The sequence below is a fragment of the Coturnix japonica genome, chromosome 3, assembly GCF_054131305.1.
Source record: "Coturnix japonica strain WE chromosome 3, WE-NBRP24, whole genome shotgun sequence".
NCBI classification, from domain to species: Eukaryota; Metazoa; Chordata; class Aves; order Galliformes; family Phasianidae; genus Coturnix; species Coturnix japonica.
Window position 1 is genome coordinate 81,863,044 of NC_140665.1, and position 25,095 is coordinate 81,888,138.

Consider the following 25,095-nt stretch of genomic DNA (forward strand, 5'->3'; position numbering starts at 1 on the left):
TCACAGGTAGATAAATAAACAAATAGAAGTTGATTTCTCAAGAGTCAACATTACATCCTAAAGAATGTGAAATAATACAATATCTTTCTAAGAAATTTGTGAAGGAAAATGGCTTGATTTAAAACCCTAAGCAATGAATAACATTTTTTCTTTGGTGGACTTGAACTCAAACTTCATAATCTTGAAATAACCTTTCAGTCTATCTAATCTACTCTTCCAACAGATGTATTTCATACCAGAAAAGGTGCCTGTGAGATATTAGACTTCAGATAATGAAGTGACCAGGGAGTCCACAGCATTTCTATGCCATTTTGAATAACAAAGAAGAAATGCTGTTACAGAAGTGGGCTGTGACTAAATGCTTTTTTAAAGTATGTTTTAAAAGATGTTTCTCAGAGCAACATCTACATGCTTGCAGTACCAAATAAAGGAATCACAAGGTTAACTCGGTTGTGACAGTGACTTTGAGAACTTGGCAATGCCTTCAGTTGCCCACCTACAAATAGATGCATACACAAATCTGTTCCCTCAGAGATATACAATTCTGATATGCAGATACATATTTATGAGTTAAATATATGTGAATATATAAGTAGGCACCTCTGAAATATATATGTGTCTAATTCATTAGGTAACTGAGTATCATTGAGAGATGTACGTGATTTATTTATAATTATATATTACAACTATATGTCTTTGAGACACATGGTTCTCTAATGCCTTAAATTAGCTGCGAATATATGTGGTTGTTCCTGACATTGGTCTTGTAACTAAGTTAAGTGTTAAAGCAAAAAGTGGGGGGTCTGTCTTTGATGCTATAGAAAAGCAGATTAACTGGCAAGTGTCCCTGTATGGTAATTGTTGTGTCATGGCCTGAATCACTGATTGAGCACCTGGGGAAAGGACCTGGTCATTCCTGGGAGTGCAGGTGAAGGCAATTTAATATTTCAGTTAAGGGCTGACTGCCCCTGTGGAAGGATTTCTTTCTGGAGATCCTTCCTTTATGGAGTTTTCCCCTGTAAGCCCAGATCTTCAGAGACAGGTGAGCAGTCCTTTCTTCCTTCCCTTAATCATAACTTTCTATTGCATTAGTCCCTTTGTCCTTGCATAGTTTGCATCACGTTTCCCTTATGTTGATCTTTCTGATTGTTATAGTCCTGTATAAAAGGAACCCTGAAGATCTCAAATTTACCTAAAGCATATTTCAAAACTTCTCAAAGCATCAGGTGAAAATAGTTCAAGGAAAAAAATCATAATGCCTCTTGCCAACATTACTCAAGAGTGATGTGCCATAAAAACCAATTCTGTAGTGGTTGATTCTTGTAACAATGAACAGTCTTTGTCATACCTTCTATAGATGATATACTAACAAACTCAGAACATAAATGAAATAGTTTAGGAGGATCGTTTAGATGCTTTAAAATAATAATCTGAACTCTAAAAATCCAACAATTTCATCTGAGGATAAAGAGAGATAGTAAAAGAAATCTCTGATGTGTAGCAATTATATTTAAGAATTTCAGTATGACAAGTGAAGGACAAAAGACAAGAAAACAGAGTAAGGAGGTTTAAGTCAGCCTAATATGAATTATCAGGTGGAAAACAAAAAGAATCAATTGAAAATATAATTTTACTATGTTAAAGATGATAATAAATTCAAATTGTTCTCTTTATGTCTGATAATGAATAAATAAGGGTGAAAGATTTATACTACATTAACCATAGGAGAATTCAACCACTATAAATATGGTGTACTCTTGAAATTATAGTGTCAATTTGGAAGTAATTGAAGGATACTGTGTGTAAACGTGTCTATTTATACAAACAGGTCCATTCACCCAAAATTGTAGAGAATAAATAACGTGCAATACGATTTCTTTTATACCAAAATGACACTCCAGAGAAAAAGAAGAGCAGAATCAGGATAATGTGACAGAAAAAGGCAGACAAAGGACAACATAAAAAATCCTTGGGGAGAAAAGGAGAATGAGGGAAAATAATAGTACAGTGTGCTAAGGAAAAAACTAGGTTGCAGAAAGGAGAAATAAAGGTTGGATGACACAGTATGCTAAAACAAAGAAATTAGATGAAAAGGATAGGCATAAAGGGTAACAAAGTAATATAAGACAAAATAGAAGCAAAGCTAATTGAATAATATAATATGCAGAAAAATATTTAATATGTTGTAGATAAGTATAAACATAGCTCAGAGCTAACAGAATAGAAAGATAGACTGTATCCTCCCAGAGAGACTTCTGTAACAATGGTGTAAGAGGAAGTGTGCATTGAGTGAAATATGTGAGGAAATGATGGAAAACAAGTAAGACGGAAAAGCATGAATTCTGTTTTAGTAACTTGATGTTTTTTCTGTGCTGATGTACTCAAGCACAACAGTATCTACAGTGGCACATACACTCTACATAAAGCTCTGCACCAATATAAAAAAAATACAGGCTCTGGGGGACTGAGAAAGATCTGAGGAGGGGGGTAAAAGGAGCACAGTTTATAGTTGTATTCATAGATATAACAAAGGATATAATTCCTTGTGCTTTTCTTTCTTCCTCCAGTAATTTTCCGTATATGCCTATTGTGTAATAGTGACTCAAGGCAACACGTACATGGCATATCCAGGATAATGGCATGGGACTTAAAGGCAGAAATCAAGGTCCATAAGAAGCCGTTGTCTTTTTTTTTCTTTCTTTTTTTTTTTTTTTAAGCAGGCATATCCTAATCTCCCAGGGCAACTAAAATTGCACTTAATATCTATGTAGGCAAGTAAGTCCACCCTCTGACCTAGTTCTTAAGGGGATAGTGCTTGACTTTGCAGAACCTAGTATCTGCTGTAAAGATTTTACTGATGTGTAAATAGAGCTGTATAGAGCCATCTCACATATGTGTTTTCAGCAACCACTAACAGGCAGAGAGAACACTACCTTGCTACCTTGCAACCTGTCTGTATGTGATGTGACTGGAAAGCTGCTGGTAGGAAACTGCTGCAATTTTCTACTTCTACAGAAAATTAAAATCCTAACCAAGACTCAAAAGTTCTTTATAAGCAAAAGGACAACAAATAGTCCATAGCAAGATCAACTTGCTAATTCTGCATAGCTTGCATAACTGAGTAAGAAATTTGTATGTTCATCAGAATTAAAAAGTCATTTCTACATAAAGGAATTACCTTTGCACATGTTTCTCTCTTTTACTGGGCCATTAATAAAATTTCAGATGATACCAACATAGCTGGAAAACAAATGCCTGCTTCTTACTAAGAGAAATTGATTCATATTGAAAACGACTTACTTAAACATGTATAAATTTAAATTTAGCAATGTCTACAGTAACCAGGAAGGAAAAACACTGACAAGTATAGTAGAAACCTTGATGTTTTCTGCTAAAAAAGTGAGCTGCTGAAATGTGACTGATGTCCTCATTAGTGGAAACTGTTTGATCTGTCTTGTAGGAGGAGAAAAAAATAAAACCAAGCATAAGAACAAGTGGTGCTCCCACTCCACCCTAGGCAGTGAACTCATGGATGGCTCACATAATAGAACTAAAGTGAAATAAGTAGATACAATTCCTCTTCTTTACCAGATACTCCTGCCACATACACAGTTTTCTCAAATATTCCAAGATGCTCTGCAATGAAGGTAAATAGTATTCCTAGTTATGGAGAACAATTCAGATCATAAATTGAAGAAAGTTCAAGTAATTGCAAGACTTCTCTTTGTTCTGGGACTCTAGGCCTGGGAATCAAGACAAGTCTATAGCAAAGGTAGGAGAGATGGAAAATATATGAGAACAAGAAATGCACACAAGAAATGTACATAGGAAATAGTAACTTTTTCTGTGATTTTAGGAAAGATTTCAGTTTACTTTGCCAGTCAACAGCTCTAAATTCAATTAAATTTCCTAGTTACTCCCACTTCTCTCATAAGCAATCTCTTACTAATCGTGTGTATAAAGTGTAATGTTTGGATCTCAACACGCAAGTAGAACTCCACATCCTATCTATCTTGTTTACTACAGCAGAAATTGAATGCATGCATAACATGGTGAATCATTCCTTCAGTAGGCATACTTCAATTTTCAGTTGCAAGATTAGAACATACTTTGAAAAGACTGTTTCTCAGAAGATGCTCTTGTGCCCTGAATTAAATCAAAAACATGTACTTTAGACTCATGAAGAAATGAGTCAAGCTTGAATTTTTGAAGTGGTTCTATTTGACATCTGGAGAAATAGATACTTGAGCAAAGAAGTGAAAAGTTTAATTTCAGTACATGTTAAGTATGGCTACACAGGCAGCTGAGATTCATGTGATCAGATATAGGGAGTAAAAACTCAAAGGCAATGAAGGCATTTTCATGTTCATGTGTATGTCTCTCAGAGACCGTTAGAAAGCAGAAAAAGAATGACCGGCTGGCTTACTCTTAAAGCCCTCTTTTTTTTTTCTCTCTATGAAAAGCATTAAGATAGATAGTAACCATAGCAAGGCTAGAACACTGTAGTGAGATTTTTTACCTCTCTTACTTTTGCTTTTGAAAAGTCTTCTTGACATCAGCTGTGAGAAAACCTGCATAATATTGCATTTTAAAGCAGTTCATTAGGAAGCCAGAAATGGTTCCAGCAGAGACAGAGTAAAATAGCTGTTCTCTGTGGGCAGTTCAGTGATCGGGGTCATGCAAATCTGCTATAGTAAGCCAAGATTTATTTTTTTTTTAATATATTAAAAAAGTCAGCAGCATGTAATATTTATATTTAAGAATTCTCATTCTGTTTTCAATTTCTTTCCCATTTCATGTTTTCTACAAAGTCTTTCTACCAGTACATTTATTATATTAAATAAAATACAGCATTTTTCAGTGTAGTAATAAGATAATACTTAAAATATCTGGAGCAAAAGCTAACATAATGAACATTTTAAATGAGTAGCAACCAAACTGTAAGACAGAGATGCTTACAGTTATGAAACAATAATAATTGTAATCGTGGGAAAAGAAGAAGAGATATTATTGCTATCATAATAAAGGCATTTTTAAGTTTGTTTTAAAAACATTATGGATGAGAATCTTCTTGTTGCTAAATAGCATGTTATTGGATAAAATAGTACAGAAAATGTTCTCTTATATTTTCCACGAGGTACAATGTAGTCTTTCAAGCTGAAGAATGTCTTTGTGATTTATAACACATTTGTCACTTGGTGGAGGGAATTCTGCTCTCCAGTTTATTTGCTTTTTGGCAATCAATAAAGCTATTTGTACAAAAGTCCTTTTGAATTTGTCTAGCCTGGTATTTTCATTTCTGTGAAGTAAACAAACATGGGATAAATAGGAATTTTTATTTTAGCTATTCCATTTCTAGCTTGAATCACTAGAGACCAGTACTTTCACAATTTAGAAGAAGTTCAAGATATATTCATCGGGTCACTTTCATTTTTTTAAAAAAATCTGGGACAGCAAAAACTAGTAACCTTTACAGAATGAACTAACATTTTGTGACTTGTAAAAAATATACTAATATAACTATCGGCATTTAACAGAATTCAAAACTTTACAACTGATCTGCAATTTCCATTTTGCTGAAAACAAGCTCCTATCAACTTCGTTGTTTCCTGCACTTCATGTTTTGTGATTAATTTGTAAGACTAGAAAAAACTTGAGTTTGAAAAATTAATGCCTGCCTCTGTACTGATATTCTTTAGCTTGCAGTAAGTCTGAGCTGCACTTCTGCAGAAAAATGGATTTTCTCACTGTGCAAGGATTCATTCACTTTATATACGAATATAAAGATGGGCTCTGCTATCACATTTCTTCCTGAGTCCTCTGGTGTGCTTTGTATGCTATGACAAAGCTCATCTACTTGAAAATTCTTTCTGCTTTTACTCATTACTTTCTGTTCAATTATCACTGTTATTTGTTAGCTATTTCTCATTTTAGACTTTACAGAGGTGCTTCATGCAGGGACTCCAGAAGCATGTAAAGACATAGAGCCCTACCATGTTTTTACATCTGAAACATGATAGATACAGTTTATATTATGGGTAAATGTATCCTTTCTAGGTTATGTTTACTCTGCAGCAACACAAACACTTCACCAGTGGCGTTTCTTTTAGTGGGATGCTCACACAACCACATTTATGTATGACCTCATACTCATGTATGTATTTTTAGACATACCATTTTGTCCGTTTCAGTGTCTGTAACTTACCACTAAAAATGAAGCCAATTTCAAGTGAACATGACAGAGAAATTGAAATTTCACCTGAAGTTCCTAAAAGTCCAATAATATGCAGCCAAGTTAAAAACAGGGGCAGGAATACCTCTAATCTTGCCTTTTCTTCTTTGATCTGCATCATAGCCCATTTCATATTTACTAACTGTGTGGTTAGTTAGCATGTGTGCAATCTGCAGTCTGTGAAGAGGTAGGAGGGAGTGCATAAGAATATGAGAGAGGAAGAATGAAAGGAGAGCTGTGAGATGTCAATAGCAGACAGACAGGTGTGAGAAGACAAGCCATTCACAAAACCCATTTTATGGAGAAATTGCGTGTCTTCCTCTTTTACTGTCTTTTCTTTTTTCCTCTGCTTGAGGAACCATCTGCTTGAAGGAATCATAATTATTTAGCTGACAGCAAGTAATTGGATGGAAAAAAGAACACCTAGTCTGAACTAATTCACAACTCACATTTTTTAGGTGGTGAGAGATACCTTCGTTCTTGAACAATTAGGTCTCTTATTGATAATAGTTTTCTGAAAAGAACCATACTAAAAGAAAAGACTGAGATGACTTTAATGAATGTACATAGTTAACTAGAATAAAGTGCTTTGATGGCTAGTATTCTCAAATAATTGGATCATTAACCTTAACTATATCAACCTTTTGTCTTTATCAAGGTTAAATAATGGAATGGATAGTCTTCTGGGGAACTTGGGGTCTTACCCAGACAGAAGACAGCCACCAGCTCACACGATAGAATAAGAAGAAGCTGAGAAGAGAGTAATACAAATATGCACAAATAATAAATAACTGCATTTTAAATGTGAGAAAGCACAAGAGAAGAAGTAATAAGTAAGTAACGAACAATTTTCAAGCTGCTGTCATGTACTTACAAAAAAAAAAACAAAGCAACAACACACATTTATACATCACTGATATATTTTAACAAAAACTTGGCAGTACTGTCAAATTCTGCTTTTTTGTAGATAACCAATAGAGATTAGCTGATGTGCAGGCCTCTTCATTCCCTATCTATGGTACTCATTACAGATTCAATGGTAGAAAAACTTAGAATCCCCAGTTAGGCAGTAAGCCCCCATGAAGGGGGGAAATCACTGAGATTTTTATAGAAATAAACATAGAAATATAGAAATAAATATAGAAATATAGAAATACATATATTACAAATGAAAGACAACCAAGAAGTTGTTAAACAGTTATCTTCACAAGCTACCAGCCTAGAAGAGATATAGATGCACCAGTTAGGAAGTATCTGTATGACCTACTTGTCACAAAAAATAAAAATAAAAAATAGTGCTAAAATAGACTGGTGTAAGACCAGCATGCACCAACAGGGTGGCATTAAAATAAAATGGGTTCTCATGCTGTTCATGTTCTTGGAATATGTGACATATAAATGCCCGTGTTGGCAAAAAATAATGGTCTGAGCATCTGGAAGGGGTTCCAAACTTCAGAAGTGATAGTGGGAGGAAGACAAGTATTCAAGATGCTTGCTGCAACTTTCAGAAAGATTATGAATTCATCTTTTCCTTGGGGCTAGGGTGAGAATGAGGGTTGAATTATTCATCTCACACCAGGCTCTGCTGCAACACAAGGACAAATGATCTAGATGGGACAGATTAGAGAAGTCCCCTAGGAATGGGCATCATCTCCTAGGTAAGCCAGTGTACTCAAATGCAGAAAAAGACCTGAGAAATGATTGAGAGATGAGTCCAAACAGACATCTATAAACTAGTTTCACAGTATAAATATGGAAATTTAACTAAGAAGTGAGACATTTGTCATCCAGAGACCCTACCTGATACTCCAAATAAAGCTGTTAAATAAGAGAAGCTTCAATAAAATAAATAAATAAATAAATAAACAAAACCTGTAGCTCATTGTTCTTTCCCAGAATGCTTCCAACTATTCCTTTTTTTTTTTTTTTTCCTTCAAACTGTTTTTGACTCCCACTATATCTACAATGCAAACAAGATGAAATCAACACTACCACTTAAGATGCTGTGGTTTTGAAAGTCTCTGTGGTATAAATGATTGAATGAAAAAATAAAGGTCAGAATAGTCTCTTAGCAAAAAGACTGACAGGTAATTGGAAAAATGTATCTATAGACTCTGAGCTCAACTAAACTCCCTGATGTATTTCTTCAGAATATGTCTGTTGTTTTATTTATGTGTGTAGTATGTTGTGATTTTGCCTACTATGATTTGGTTTTGTTTTTCAGCCTATTCTTGCAGATATTGGATATGGAACTAATCCTCTCTCCAGCTCATCCTCCCCTACTTCCCATCTAACTTGAGTTATAGATTGATGTTTGAAAGACTTCCTGAAAATAATTTTGTCTTGAGTAGGAGGATTATAATGACGTTCAGAACATTGATCTCTAAAACCTATAAGGCAAAGAATTGCTCAGAGAATCATGAGTTTACCCACAGGCATAGAACGTGAAATTAGTCAGACAGTAGATAAATACGTAGTGAGGGATGTAGTATATTGAGCTGGTTGATGCAGTTAAATAGTTAACAGACAAGGTTCGTGGAATAGCTACACAATGCATTGCATTTCAAAGCGCTATAAATCACGTTTTCAAAATGATCTATGTCTGTAAGTACTCTTGTTTTATGGATGAATGGGTAAATAATCTAAGTGTTTTCTAACCATTTGCTTTAGACAGAGCTTAGTTTTAAGTATGTCTGTACTGAAGCCTTTTAGATTATTTTTGGATAAGCAGTTAAAATATCAATACAACCAAAACCTTTTGTCACTTCATTTATCTAGTTTTGACTTAAATTAGTTTAGAGAAAAGACTTCTTAGAGCGGAAAGTGATGAAGAAACAGGTAATGTACCACACACTGGCATCACAATCATCAAGACAATCTTACATGATTCTTTAAAAAGTTGGAATGATAAGGAAAAACTTGCACAAACATATCAATATCATTTTTTGTGAAATCGGAGGAAATCATTAATCACTATTAAAATTTTCTGAATATGAGCTTATGATTTGCTTACAAATACAATTTTCTACATAAAACTTATTTTACCATAATTTGTAATAACCAAGGCCCTGTAAAGCAGGACTTTCTCCCTCAGTCTACTCATTTCAGCAGCAAAGGTGTTTATAAAGCTACAAGACACCCGTATCTTTAGTATGTTGACTCTTCAAGGCCACAACCCCAGACACATAATAGTCACCCATAGTTGCCACCATACAGTGTGTGTACTGCAAGAAAAACTGCAATTTGCAAATGTCAACTGTATGTACCACTGCTTTGATACAGTTTAAAATGTATGTACACTTTTTGTATACTACATTAAGCATATATAAGTATAAACAGTAAAACTCTGCGCGCTGAAGACTGTCAAGGACAGATGTGTGACTAGTCTTTTGGAGCATTTCTTCTCTCTTTCCTAGAGTTTCTGCTCCTGGAACCACCAAAGCCTCTGGTGTTATATAGCATTTATATGCATATACATATATACAGCATAAATAAACAGCAGGTGGCAAGTCTGACATAACAGATATAAGGAGCACACACATCCTGCAGATCCCCAAAAAGTTGACAACAGGGAAACTGTAATATTGGAAAACGTCTATAAAAAAAAATAAAAACCAACAACAACAACAAAAAACATATTTTCACCAAAAATGTGTCTATCAACTTAATTGCTAAGATAAATAGACAGCAATGCAATCACATAGATGAGCAGAGGAGCACTGTAAGTTAAGAAATATGAAAGTGACTTTCTTAGAACTAGGAGCTTTCAAAGTAGAGGTGTTAGTGTAAGGTAAAACTAAATGATACTAATCTTAACTAGACTTGCCTAAAGCAGGTCAAAAGTGCTCCCTGCCACTGTTAATTCCTGACAATACTTCAGAAATAACTTTCAAAAATCAAGTCAGAATGATTTCCGTAATTATCGCCTGTGATATTTAGGAAATAATGTATGACATTTCTCAGTATCTAAAATAGAAATGTAAAATGTCTATTTGCACAAGCTTAGCTTCCAATTTCTATTATCATCTCCAATTACATTGTTGAGGTTGAGCAGTAGTGTAACCAGTTCCTTTTTATTTCCATTATGAGCATGCCTTGAAGTCCTTGCAGGAGAGACAAGAGGGTAGGACTGGACTGGGTGGCAACTGAACATCTCAAGCATGTCAAGCACTCAATGAAGAGTTTTCTGCCATCTGAAAAACAAATCCCAGTACCTGCCATCTTGACACGTTCACAGCGAGTCTGCAGTGAACAATGATATGTGCAGGTCCTTTAGCTTCCTGCTTTTATATTAGCACAAATCATAGGACTGGAGTGTCTCCCTAATATGATCCAGTAAGAAAAGAACTGACATTTTCTTTTACTACTCTCAAGATACTTGACCACTTTTGTGGGCAGACAAATTGACTAGGTATTCTCTTTTTAATTTTGTTTTACTTATACAAGGGTACTATTAGTTATCTCTCATTCTCCTTGGACAATTATTCCCAGTTAAGTCACTTCTTGGTGTTATACTGGTCAGCTGTTGGGCTTGATCAGGTTGTTATCATGCTCTGTTACACCACACATTTCTTTTGCCAAGTGTTATGACCTTCCCCCTCTCATTATTATAGACTACAGCAATTTTCATTCTCAGTGAAGTTGTTTCAACTCATCTTTCTGTTTATGACACTTTTCCTTCACATGAAGTGTATCTACTCTGTCCCTCAGGACACTTACCAAGCAGCAGCGCTCACAACATTAACTACTCCTGGAATTCATTAGGTTACAGAGCACAGGAAATCCTTTGTCCTTTGGACTAAGGCAGCATCTTCCAGTAGCCATTTATACTCTAACACTAGACTTACCAATGACAGGAGACAATAATTACACTGTATAGTTGCAGGGCAGCTCACAGATTCTGAGATGTCTCTTCTTGTTCCACTAGAAAAAAAGTTTTACAAGAGATTTCTGTGTCTTTCATACTTGTAATTAAATTGCCAGAGAGAAAAAAAAGTAAATTCTTGCAGCTCATGCAAATCCCTTATAGTAGATACCTCCTACATAGACTTCTCCACAGAGTAATGATAGCATTATAATACTGTATGCTTTTGGTGAATGATAGCTACATCAGGACATAAATATTTTATGCGTCATTATTCCCCCATGCACCTACCTGTGAAATAAAGCATTTACACACTGATTTCAAACTACCTTCCTTCAGTAAGGTAGAAGTGTACCTGCCCAACACAAATGCAAAACAAGAGTCTCACTTGCAAAATGCTCAAAAAACTTTAATCCGTATTTCCTCTGTAAAAGATTCAACAGTTTATGGGAAATCATTTAAGAAATGTTTTTGTTAAAAGGGGTTTGTCCAATCAAAGTCTATTCATAATTCCCTAAAACTGCACCTACTTAATAAATACATAAGTGACCATCTAAGTATAGTCTCAATGGTTCAGGTTGAGCAATGATAGCACACTTTGGCACAAAACAAACAAAAAACACTAAAGGTCTTCAGAAAGATCTTAATAATCATAATCATAAAATAGATTATTACTATAGGTACTTTTTGAACATTTTTGTTCAATCATTGCTCCTCTCAGAATTGTAGGGTATTAACTAAGCAGTTTTGGATATCTGTTTCTGGATAGTATTTGAAGAGCAAGAAATCCTACTATCATGCATTCATTTTTTTGTTTCCAAAATGAGTAATGTATGTGTCTGGTATAGTGCCTATTAATTCCAAGAGCTACAGATAAAAATCAAGAAAAGAACACTTCTCTGTTATAGAAATTATGCTGGAGAACTAACACTCAAACACATCAAATCTATGTGGAAGCCCCATGTGACATGCTGCGCAAATAATTGCATGTTCAGTAGTCAGTGGTAACAGAATGTGAACAGCTACAGTAAGCTAACATGGCTTGAGTTGCCTTCCACTAGCTCATGGCTGAATTTGTGTATGCAGTTACTACAGAGCAGCTGACACTTAGCAGTGTCTGCATATTCTACAAGTTTAAACTAATTTTGCTCTTTAAAAGCTCTGTTCGTAAATGCTTTCAGAGTGCTTATAATTCCTCTCTCTTCCTATCTCTCTCTCTCACTGATTTAATAGCTTCATATATACTTCTCTAGCATGAGCATTAAAAGGCAGAACAGGAAACAAAAGAAGAACTATAAATACCTAATCTAATTTAGGAAATTATGGTGGTTTAATTTTGCCATTCTCATTAAAGTAGCATGAGACCCTAGTGTAAGCAAGGACAAGAGCATTAAAATGTGTTCATCAGTTTAGTCAAACCATCTGAACTCATGCTTTACCTGTTTTCATTCAAGCTGTACAATAACCATTATTACTAGGTTAATCACCTTTCATAAGAATCTTGATTTTTCAAAAAGTTTTCAAGACCTTTAATTGCCTTTGCATAACACTAGTGGTAGCTTGGAACCTGATATGAATGAAGAAAACTCTGTTGCCAAATAAGTCAACATGAAATGCGTTTGTTGTTTTTTTCATCACACATCATCAAGTAAAGAAGATCTCCTCCAGTCCTTCTCCCTTTTCCCTATTTTGCCTGTCTATGAATGGTTTCTATATTAGAATAGTCTTCCAATTAGGCTAATTTATACCGTTTGATCATTTATATCCTCTAATGTAGAAAACAAATGGTATTAAACACCTTATACTCATCACAAATTTTTGAATATAAAGAAAACATTGAGTGCATCTATTATTCTTTATATCATCAACATGTCAGTGAACAGCAAAAATCTTCCTAATGATCTTTCTTTGTCTTTTTGGAATGGAGATATGAGAGATAATATATCTGAAACATTAATAGTTTTGTATTTGTTAAAATTACCTGTAGACACCAGTGAAAAGTGAGCAAAAGTGACTGAGAGATCGTTTACAAAGCTAGTATAGAAATTGTAGGCTGCAGTCACACAGCACAGTTCTGTGTGTGCACTTAAAGCTAAATGGCCTTTTATTTCCCAACTTTCCTACATTCTGTAAAAGATTAGTGAGTCTATTTGAGAAAACTTACCAATGGAAATTCTCTTTAATGCAAGTGAAACCCAATGATTTCTTGTCCCCCTTCTCAACAGATGCAAAGACCAAATAAAAAGTCTTTTTATAATGAATATTTTACACATGATCATAGCTATCTTCCCCATAAAGTCCCTTTTTGTCCTAGCATAATCAGACCTAATGTTTTCCATCCTTCCTTGAAAGTCTTTAGCATATATTTTATCTCATTTTATATATAATTCAGCTGTTCTGTCAACTCTTTCCAACTTGCATACACCTTTCTCAAAATGTGATGTATGTGTTCAGCACAGAACATTATGTGAGACCACAATGTGACTGGATGCCAATGTATGTGAAACAGTAACAATGACAGATTTATTTCTAACATGATTCATAAAGGCTTTCTGTTTTACTAATTGAATACTCTATGTTACATATGATTTACTCAGCATGCCTTTCACTGCTGAAACAAAATTTTCTCTTTGCTGATGATGCTCCTATTAGCATACCCTGGAATGTTATATGCACACCTTTTGGAAAAGTATCATGGTTTTCGTCTATTGCTTTCTGATTTATTGTAACAAAGAACCCCAACCCTGTTGTTAGCAGAATCTTCCCTGTTTACTTACTTGATTCGTACGTCTACTTTGTATTTTGCAACTGGATTTCATATTTCTGAATTCATTTTTGCTCCCAAATTAATACAAAGCTAAAGCAAAGCAATGGCAAAGGGAAGATTGTTCCTGGTATGCCTCTAAATAGAGGCTGAAATAGGCTCAAATGTACATGAATAGTGAAGCTTATTTCTTGAGGAATATGAAAGCTGAAAATACCATTAAATGAACAACTTCCTTTTCAATATCCATTATCACAAATGCTGAGTAGCGGGGAAGATCAGAGAAAGATGGGGAGGAGCCAGCAGTGTGCTCTTGTAGCCAAAAAAGCCAATGGCATACTGGGGTGCATTAAAAAGAACGTGTCCAGCAGGTCAAGGGAGGTGATCCTCCCCCTCTACTCTGCCCTAGTGAGGCCTCATCTGGAATACTGTGTCCAGTTCTGGGCTCCCCAGTACAAAAAAAGACAGGGATCACTTGGAAAGAGTCCAGCGGAGGGCCACTAAGATGGTGAAGGGCCTGGAGCATCTTCCCTATGAGAAGAGACTAAGTGAACTTGGTCTGTTTAGCCTTGAGAAAAGAAGGCTGAGAGGGGATGTGATCCAGGTTTACAAATACCTGAGGTGTGGGGGCCACAGTGGTGAGGCTGGTCTCTTTTCAGTAGTGTGTGGGGACAGGACTAGGGGTAATGGGATGAAAATACAGCATAGGAAGTTCCGCACGAATGTGTGGAAGAACTTCTTTATAGTGCGGGTGACGGAGCACTGGAACAGGCTGCCCAGGGAGGTGGTGGAATCTCCTTCTCTGGAGATATTTAAGACCCACTTGGACACCTACCTGTGTGATATGGTGTAGGGAGCCTGCTTTGGCAGAGGGGTTGGACTCGATGATCTCTAGAGATCCCTTCCAACCCCTACAATTCTGTGATTCTATGATTCTGTGATTCATACCATGAAAACTAGCTAATTTCCAATCATACATTCAAATTTATCTGTAAGGCCCTTCAAAAATACTGACTTACAATGAACTCAGACAAGGATTTTATTATATTGTGTTTGATAAAACTTAGAGTTTCACAGGCAGCAACAGTTAACTACTATACCATTACAATTTTTCAGCCATTTGTTCATCAACATTGCTGTAATTTCATCATCTGTAATTTTCTCAAATTTCCCTGAGAGTGTTCTAGGAGATATAATCAAAAGCCTTACTCAAGTCAAGAACTGTCATATCTTCTGATTCTCCTTTTGTCCTCCAAGCCAGTTATTCTGTCAAAGAAGGAAATTAGGCTGTTTTGTCATTATTTGCTCCTAGCAAATCCATATTAACTGTCTCTTATCTCCTTATTATTCTTCAAATACTTTCAAACTGATTGCTTAATGAATTGTTCTAATAACTTTTTAGTACTGAGTTTAAACTGACTGCTCTCCTTTTCTGTGTATCATCACTACTCCACCCCAAAACATTAACAGCCTTACTCTAGATCTTGGAGACAAATGCTGAAGATGTATTCACCTATGATGATTATTTAAAATCAGTATTTCAAAGCAAAATACTTACTATATAATGCGAGCTGCAAGTTAAGATCTAGCAAAAAATGGAAGGAAGGATGGAAAGGAAAAAAAATTGGAGGGAAGAAGGGAAATATATTTGCAAAGAGGAAAACACATAAGGATATGAAAAAGCATCACCAAGAACGATTTCTAGTTATCGACACAGTAACTTAATACAGCAGTGAATAAAAATTTAAGAGATTCATAGAAGCAGAACACGTTCAAATAATAAAGCTAGAGTAAATCTATTCTGCATCAGAGAGGCCAATGTAGAAAAACTAAACTACTCCCCAAAACATGGATGTTTCTATAGGCAGTTTAGCTTAAAGTATTTCATACTTCATGAATGTTTCTAGAAAAACTTGTGAAGTAAATAGTTGACCAGATTTTAAAAATAAATAAAACCCACAACATAGCTTGAAGGTAGAAGATTGCAGATTCACTTACCAGACTGCCTTGCTGTAATTTAAAGATGCCATTCTGGTTTTAAGTGAAAATGAACTGTTCAATGTAGAAATGTTTCTATATTTAAAAAAGTTTCTTTATGCGTATTAAATTTTGTTATCATATTTAATTTTCTGCTCAATTATTAACTTCAATATGCTCATCTCAGTGATGCTATTTGCATTCATGGCTGAGAGGCCATGTTCCATTATTATCTTCATCAGTCTGTGAAAATAGGGTTCTTTCAGTGAAAGGCTTCACATAGTTCAAATCCTTCTTTCACTGGCCACAAAAATATTGAATGCACCAAAATAAGGTAATATTTCAACTGAAATTCTCTACTGATTTTGAATATAGCCAATAACGTGAATGTGAAATCAGTGAACACTGATTTTATTTCAAAACCTGTCTTAGATGTTGAAACAGAAGTACACAGGAAAGTGCTGCTCTTTAGACAGAATGTAGACATTAAGGTCATTTATCCAGTGTAAGGGATAAAAAAAAGAGAAAACACAGCAGACACAGATGGCTTTAAACATCTCCTTGTCTGTAGAACAAATCTGTCTTATAAATTACAGTAAGCTATAAGGAGCATGAGATGTCAGGAAATAGCAAGAAATCCTTTATGGAACTGGACAGGGAGACAGTGACGACTGGCAAGAAGTCAAGACAATGAAAGTGAGAAGGATATTTCTAAAAGCCCTCTCTGATCATAGCATGTCTCTTGTGGATATAAAGAATGGCATGATAATGAGTGAGACTGAGATTTCAAATGTCCAAACCTGATGAAAGAAGGCAAATGCTGTTTCAGTCCTCTGTTTTCCCATTTTCTTGGAGATGATCGTGTCTCATCACATGCAGCCAGCAAATACGAAAGTCCCCATGCCCTCGGTTCCTATCAACAACACTGCTATGCCATTGTTTTACAGTATCCCACGTGAAGCATACTGAGCATGTTCCTTTCTGTTTTCTCTGGCATAATAAATAAATAAATAGACTGATTCTTTATGGGAACATAAATGGATTCATTAAAAGGGACAATTTTGTTCCATTTATTACTAATTATTAATACAGCCTGTGCAGCATTTCTTTACAAAAATAACATTTCATCCTGTCTCATAGCACATAATTCCATCTCATTTTCTAAAAGATTGCTGTACACAGAAATACTGCAGGCTGCTTCCATTAGCTCTATCTAGGGTATGCTCCTCCTCCACTATGTGTCACTGCAAGGAATTTTAATCAGATTACTCCAACGCCTATTTAGATATGCAGATTATCATCAAAGAACCTTGAGATTCAGGACCATCTCCAAAACCTGGAAATTGTCTAATTGCTTGCCTGCCTAAGTGTGACAATTAGTGAAAATGTGAACATTACAGTTAGTTATGGAAATAATAGCTGGTAAACTTAAGTATTGTGAGATTACCTGTCATCTTGAAAAATTCACTAGATGAGCTAACCACAACCCACACAAGGCCCTACATTCAGATTAAAATTCAATAAAATATGAATGTAACAAGAGGTTAATTTGGTTCTGACAAATAGTATGAGAACAGCCCAGTAAGAGAGGCACACAGATGATGCCCTGCCTCATCTTTGCAGAAGATACAAACAGGACAGATAATGAAACAACCATTTTACTGGGACAAACAAAGAGAGTGTGGACACCTCAAAGCAGTAAAAAGAAGAGGGGAAGAGAGGAGGAAAGGGATTCAAAGATAAAGTATAGAAACAGTCAAAGCAAGGGCACAGTCTTTCAGGGGAAAAAAAAAATAGAATAAAAAAAAAAAGCTAACTGCATAGTGACAACAAATGCCAAAGAAAAGCCAGCAAAATGGCAAGAATAAGGAACATTTTGACAAAGTGCTGATCCCTGCTGACCATGCTGATCCAAGCAGTCCAGACGCTACGGAAGGATGAGGCAGTTTTCAAGCCAGAAGGAATGCGAGCATTACACTGCCAGAAGGAAAAGGTGGCAGAAGGAGCAATGATTTAGTTCAGAAGAGGAGAGCTGATAGTGCAGAGAGCGTAACTGCTGAGCTGTAAATAGCTAGAAGGACAAGTGTGAGCAAAGCGTCAAAGTACAATATTTTAAGCTTTTGTGCAGAGGTGACTGGCAAAACAGAGCAGCTGTATCAACCTTAAAGGCCACCTACCTAATTCAGGCAATGACACATATAAATCTTTGTCAGTTTCTGGAAACAAAAACAAAACTAAAGAATAAAAAAATAAATAAGATGAAGAATGAGACTTCTAACAGATTCAGACAGGTTAGAAAGAAAGCTAAAAAGTACAGTTTCAGATCTGGCACTGTTTAGATGCATTCACATTGAGTTGACCAAGGACTAAAATGAGAATAATGTTTAAAGTATTCATTAATTTCGCTGACTTTATGAAGGCGTTCATGAATTACTTCTAATGTAATTTAGCATTTAGAAAAGCACTGTGGAAAGTAGCAAAATCATGTGTTGTTCTAGACAAAACAAATTCTATTTTTAAATGTCATACACCAAACCTTCTCCTGTGAGTGTTAGCTGGTACACACTGCTTGACATCCCTCTATGAAGTAAGGATGTTGTAAGAGATCTCAGAGGAGAAATCAGATGATTCACAAATAATCATCTAGTACATGAACAGCCCTATAGAGCTATTGGACACACGGTTTTCAACTTGGACTTGGATTTGCAGGAACTGCCAGGAAGAGAAAATCAACAGCTGCTTAGGCTGGGTAAATAAACAAAATGCAGTGACTTGCAGTTGTGGTGAAATCTCTAGTATACCACAGAAGTCTGATAAACACTGATGATTCAAGAATGAGCCTTTATGAAGAACAACATGATAACTCATGGAGGTGATGATCCAAAAATATCAGGATTGGGAATACAATTAATAGGAAAAGCAAAACTCATTGAAATAAACTTCTGCAGTGATGGCACAACCTATCCTTCTAAGGAAAACAGACTTCAGTTTAAGGGATTCAGAAGCTTGAATTTGATCAGACTACTAATACTTTGGTACAACTTCTCTTTACTTTCGTGTCACTTTTGACAAGGATTTAACATTGTCACCCATAGTGTCTCACGTAACCAACTGTGGTCTGGTGACAATATGAGCAAAAAACCTGTTCAGCATCTGTGTTCATAGGGCAGTGATCACTCAGTCAATCAGTGGACTGCAGGAAGTGAAAAAGGCACTCTAATCACACTTGCAGATGACAAAATGACACCACTGGGAGCACCCCAGTGGAGGAGGCAGAGTCAGGCCCCTAGCAATAGTGCATGGCAGGAGGATAAGGGGCAGCAGGAACAAGTTGAAAACAGGTTCAGACTGGCTATGAGGAAAATTGTTTTCTACACAAGAACAGTTCAGCAGTGAAGCAGGTTGCCCAGAGACTTTTTACAGTCTCTGTTCTTGGAGGTATTCAGGACCAAGTTGTATAAATTCTTGAGCAACCTGGTTAGAACTACAACTGGCCCTGCTTTGAGTAGGAAGTTGGACTAGAAACTTCCTGAGGTCTCTCCACATCTGAATTTTCCTATGATCCTATGGTTCTATAATACTGTGTATGAATAAGTGACTACATTTTCAAAATAAAAAAAGGAAGAAAGAAAATCTTAGAAAATTAAGACTAGATCTAATTTCAAGTCTAAATTCTGTCTTAACAGTTCAATACTACTTCAGCAAAATCAGTTAATACACACTCACAATTTAGTAGAATAGGAGATAAAATAGGTGTGATTTTCCCAGCATTTTTGCATCCATTTGCAATATATTTCTGAGGACCTAACTGAAGTAATTAGATCTAGGCTTGCTGAGGGGAAAAGTGTATTTCTGTGGTGTTTGATCTATGTATTTTGAAGTCCTTTTGCTTTCTGCTAAAATGCATCCATTAAGTACAGCTGAAATAGCAAAAATACTATTAGAGTTTAACAGATACAACATATATAAAAAAGCAAGTACTTCCTATTTTCACTGTTTTTCCTCTTGTTCCCATACAAATTTCAAGTAATGCTAGAAGAAGTACCTTCAGTACGCTTGTGTGAATTTGAAACACCTTGGACATTCATGACTGATTTCTTTGAATCAACAATTCATAATTTTCAAATTCTGAGGCTAAGAATATGGAAAAAATAGACTTTTCACTAATTTCCTCAGTCATTTTTCAATGCACATGAATCAACAACAGTGCAAAATGACAGATAGGGACTTGACTACTGGACAACTTGATGAACAGTTAGAACAGAAGGTGAATATTACAGTGCCAATTAATTTTGTAGCTCTTTCAGTGTTCCACAATATGACTGCTCTAGTGCCACACTTTCTGGAGAAATTAAATATTAAATAAAAAAATAAAAAAATAAAAAAATCATGGTTTTCCCCATAACTCCTACCTACCAGCATTTGAATACAGTTCAGCTTAAAAAGCCTCACATGAGTTATTCTTGGAAGAGCAATCTGGTTTACACATTTCCATTGGATGTAACCATCAGCTTTATCTCCAAGGAGTCCATCCAGAAACCTGGTCTGGAACAAGAACCCTGCTCCATCACAAACACAGATCTCCTGCCAAAATGAGAGCTCTAAGTACCAGAAGGAAGAGGTCAAATTGTGCTCACAATTTTCCCAGCACTCTGACTTAAACATTTGCAAGGCACATTTCTGCACTGCCCCAACAGTCAAGACAGTGAAGAAAATGTAATTGTTTCATAGTATCCTCACCAGTTTCCATGGCAATGCATAGACTGTAGTAACTCCTCTCTGCTGCCAGTAACTTAAGAGTAGCACAGAAGCCCCTGGGAAACAGAAGCAGAGCTGTGAGCTTTATGGTAAAGAGTAGAAGGGTCCCAGATATTTCACTACCCACCTGTTCTGCAGGAATGAATTCATGTCAAAGATGCTGTGATAACAAACACAACCACACAATCCAGTAATGCCAAAGGAAGATAGCAGCAGTCTATTCCTGAGTTGTTGTTATCACTCATGAGTACTGCGGTACCTCATTTGGTAGAATAACACAATGGTTACTTGACGCATACAGTTATGTGTGTCTGCTTGCCTATTTATTCCAGAAATACTTCTCTATAAGGAAAGTCCAGCCAGCAGCAAATTCAAAAATTAAACCTGAATATTACCCTCAGTCTGTCTTTCATCTGCTCAGCCACCCATGTAAGTCAACAGGAATGAAACCAGCTTTGGGAATATTTATTGCTTAGAAAAGCAGCACAGGCAGATCACACAACAAGATCTTATGCCCTTCTTTTTCAAGCTGTGATTATGCCAGAAACTGCCACTCTAGAACAAAATAATAGGCTATAATGGGTTATATTATTTTCTAAAATATGGATGCTATTCCCCCATGAATCTCTGGAAATCAGGAGTCTGAACAGCTACTGAGACTTGTGTCTCGGTGGAATTCTACAACATACACCTGTCAAGATGTTAGCACCTTAGAGGATTTGGCTTAAGTAATTTAAGGCAGAGTTACCTGAAATTGGCAGAGGCTTTTTTAACCTGATTTGAAAGTTTAAGACCTCATGCTAAGGATTGTTGACCATTTTAGAGTCTTACTAATAGCTTACCTATTAGATACGTCTTGTAACTTAGTTATTAAGCAATCAAACACATACTCTTTAAAGAAAAGGAGTCACTTGAAACACTTTGAGACTGCACTATCACTTCCATATTGTAATGAACGTGATTTGCATCTATTAAGTGATATTTCCTACATGTCCTTGCCCAACAAGAAACATTAACATCACTAAAACTTTCTAAGCAGCAGAGAGGAGCTGGAGAAGCAAATATTTATCCCATAAGTTAATTTTATCAGAGCCATCCGCTAAAGGAAATCTTTTTAACAGAGGACCGGTGACTGACAGTTCAGTTGCAATAAGATATATACATTCATATTTGCACCCACTCAAAAACATAAAAATAGCAAACTTGGCATTCAAGCTTATATTGTTGACAGCATAATAATGCAATCAAAACTATTCTACAGAGAAGTAATTCCCTGAAGCCTTTGTATCATTGCAAACTAACACACACTCCATAAGGATGTTTATGAAGGACAAACTACTCATAAATATGATTTGAAGATACCCTCCATTAATTTCCTAATTCCATCAATGTCATCCCCCTACAATATAAAGAAGAATTATACAAAAAAATATATATTTTTTTAGAAAATCAACTACTTTGCAATAAAATTCTGTAAAATCCATTGCACTGAATATTCTTTCAGTAAAGCTCAGCTTAAGAATACAGAATGATTTTATCACCACTGAACAGAATAAAGAGCAAAAGACAACACTGAAACATAGCAACTGTTCACGTATTTTTTAAAAAAGATTTTGCTGTGGTTTTCCAACTATTTCAGAACAGCTACTTGAGTGACGGATGATGGTCACAGATTCATAGAATCACATCATCAAAATTCCCCAGAAATTATGACATCAGGAAGAGTCATAATGGATACTACCCTTCAGCACTACTCAAAACAAAAATACCTCTAAGCAGGAAGGGCAGATGTACCCGACAAAACTAAACCAGGGGAGCTTATCGTAGCCTCTTGAAGGGGGCCTACAGGAAAGCTGAGGAGGTACTTTTTACAATGGCAGGTAGCAACAGGACAAGAGGAAATGGCTTTAAACTGGAAGAGAGTAGATTTAGACTGGATCTTAAGAATAAATTCTTTACTATGATGATGGTGAGACACTGGAGCTGGTTGCCCAGTGAGGCTGTGGATGCCTCCTCCCTTGAAGCAATCAAGGCCAGGCTGGAAGAGGCTTTGAGCAACCTGGTCTAGAGGGGGGCATTCCTGCAGGGGATTTGGAACTAGATGATCTTAAGGGTCCTTTCCAACTCAAACCATTCTGCACTTATTCTATGTATTCCCCAGTGGGGGAATCTTAACAAACCAGTGCATGGCAAATTATAGAACACTAGCAGTTTTAAAGGGCAAGAACTCTAGCCTACCCTCAGTTTTATCACCCCTTTATTGTCTGCTTTGATGTAGCACTTGAGACAGGTTGGTTGTTACTGCACAGGTTGCATCAGTGCTATTAAAAAATCATCTGCAATGCAAGCAGAGGACTAATACCAACCTGCTGCTAAAGGACAGCATTTCTGTTGAATCAGTGACTGAACACCCAGGGTACTTGTGTCCTGCCTGGTCACTGTTAAGCAATGTACGTTAAGCTGACATAGGCACTGAGTGAAGGTGATGTTGCTCACTGCTTGGCAGTACCACTTTACCACACAGAAAAAACAAGCTACCACCCATGCTGTAACTCTTACCTTGAATTTCCCCAAATGTCCTCACTGTTCCGTGCACTGCTTCTCCATGTAAAACAACCTGTTTAGTACTCCTGGCCTTCTGAGAGCCTGTAAACCACAGATCCTTTTTTTTTTTTTTTTTTTTTTTTTTTTTGCCCTGTACTGCATTTCTCCCCTTTCAATTTATGTTTCTCTAAGTGCTGCTAAAGCTACATGTGTAGAGATTAAAGGCAGGTATACTGTGGCTTACAGACATCAAAAGCCAAGAAAAGTACAAGACTGGAGTAAATTGCATTGTCCTGGCTTTTGTTAGCCTCAAAAAGACGCTCATTACCATTTTTGTTGTTAAGTAAGTGCTCTCTACTTCTTCTCTAGTAGATGCCCATCAGAGGTGATAAATACTTCCTCTGGAGAGCCTGCAGGTGATTTAATTGGCATGTGAGAAGGAATTGAGGTGGGTGGGTGTAGTGACCCGTGAAAGCTGTTATTCATGACACATCAAGAGTTACATTTCCTGTTTAATTTATTGTTTTCAGAAACGATTTACTGTGCAGGTCTAAAACAAGACTGCAAAAAGAATAAACTTCCAGTGGAATTTAAAAAACACTGTATTGCCATGTCCTCAGTCTCAATGCATTTACACTGGTGTAGAGGGGCTTCATAGCCACATGCCCTGCTCCTTGTGTAGAGGTAAGTACCTGTTCCAGCATAAGCTAATTTCACAATCTGCATTTCCATAAAATTAAAACACTTGAATGTGTAACAAGGAGCATGTTGTTGTCTAACACCTCATCTATCCCAAAAGCTCTTCTCCAGTACTAGCTGTTAGGGTATTTGGGTGGAAAAGTGTGAGCACAGAACACACATTATTCCTGAGTGCTGTCTCAGAGGAGGGATTTTCTGAACCTGTCATGTTTTCTATATTTAGACATGTAGGTTAGGTAACAATTTTACACAATAACTCAGACCAGATGTAAGCCTTTTCCACTCCTCCATACAATTTGCTGCATTTTTCAGAACCCATCCAACTGCAGTTCTCATTTAAGGTTTCTCAGCTGGTAGTTAAGATGGCTCATGGTTCTTTCCATTCTCCTCATATCTAGCTAATCACTCTCCCAATATTGCATTCCTTTCTGTCCATTTCCTGCAATTTTCAGAAGAATTGCTCTGTTATTTGTTCTGTCATGGGGATTTCATTTTGCTTACTCATCTAAAACTTCTGCCTTTTTGTCTTTTGTGTGTGTGACTTGCAGCATAAACCTCTTGCAATCCCCTGTATGTAAACACTAGAATATTTATTCTGTATGAAAAATTAGGAGCATTCCTTTAATTCTTAGTCAAATCATCAGCATTATGTATTTTTGTACATTTCAAATGGGCTTCTACCCATAAAATATTCTTGAATTCATTGCAGGAATGTCCCTAAGATGCAAGACATTTTGCTTTCCCAGGTAAAACAGAAATAAATTTATGCAGATTATTATACCTTTGGATGCATTTAGCAATTGGTCTGGTGGCTGTGCTTTATTCTCATTTTCCCATTTCTTCTTTCAAAGTAATAGCAAAATGAATTATATTTAAACACCTTCTTAATAAATAATTTTAAAAAATGTTTAAAACTTCCAATTTAACATCCACTTTTTTCCAAGATTTTAAGTATGTAGAGGGATTTACTTAATTCCAACTAGGTACTGTACTTCATTATAGCATAACTGTAGATATTATAGACAAGGTTATATGGCAAAATACAGAGAATATAGTAGCTCGTGTGTAACAAGAAGAGCACTAATATAGAATGACGATGATATGAAGAAAACTTAAAAAAAAAAAGAAAAAAGCAAATAAATTATCTGTGTGAATTATTAGTCCACATGAAATATTCTTTCTACCCTACCGCTCCAATAGTTAGTGCTGACTGTACATAGATAAAGGCACTTCCTCTAACAAATGGTCCTTACCACA

At 36.1% G+C, this 25,095-nt stretch overlaps 1 long non-coding RNA gene across 1 annotated transcript in view; it reads right to left on the reverse strand.

The window, feature by feature from the left end:
• LOC107312090 (uncharacterized) overlaps window positions 1-18,081 on the reverse strand; it is a 33,456-nt gene extending 15,375 nt beyond the window's left edge. The window contains exon 1 of the long non-coding RNA XR_001554396.3: window positions 16,638-18,081. This is a non-coding gene — a long non-coding RNA (uncharacterized LOC107312090). The remainder of the gene's footprint in view (window positions 1-16,637) is intronic.
• Between the last annotated feature and the right edge of the window lie 7,014 nt (window positions 18,082-25,095).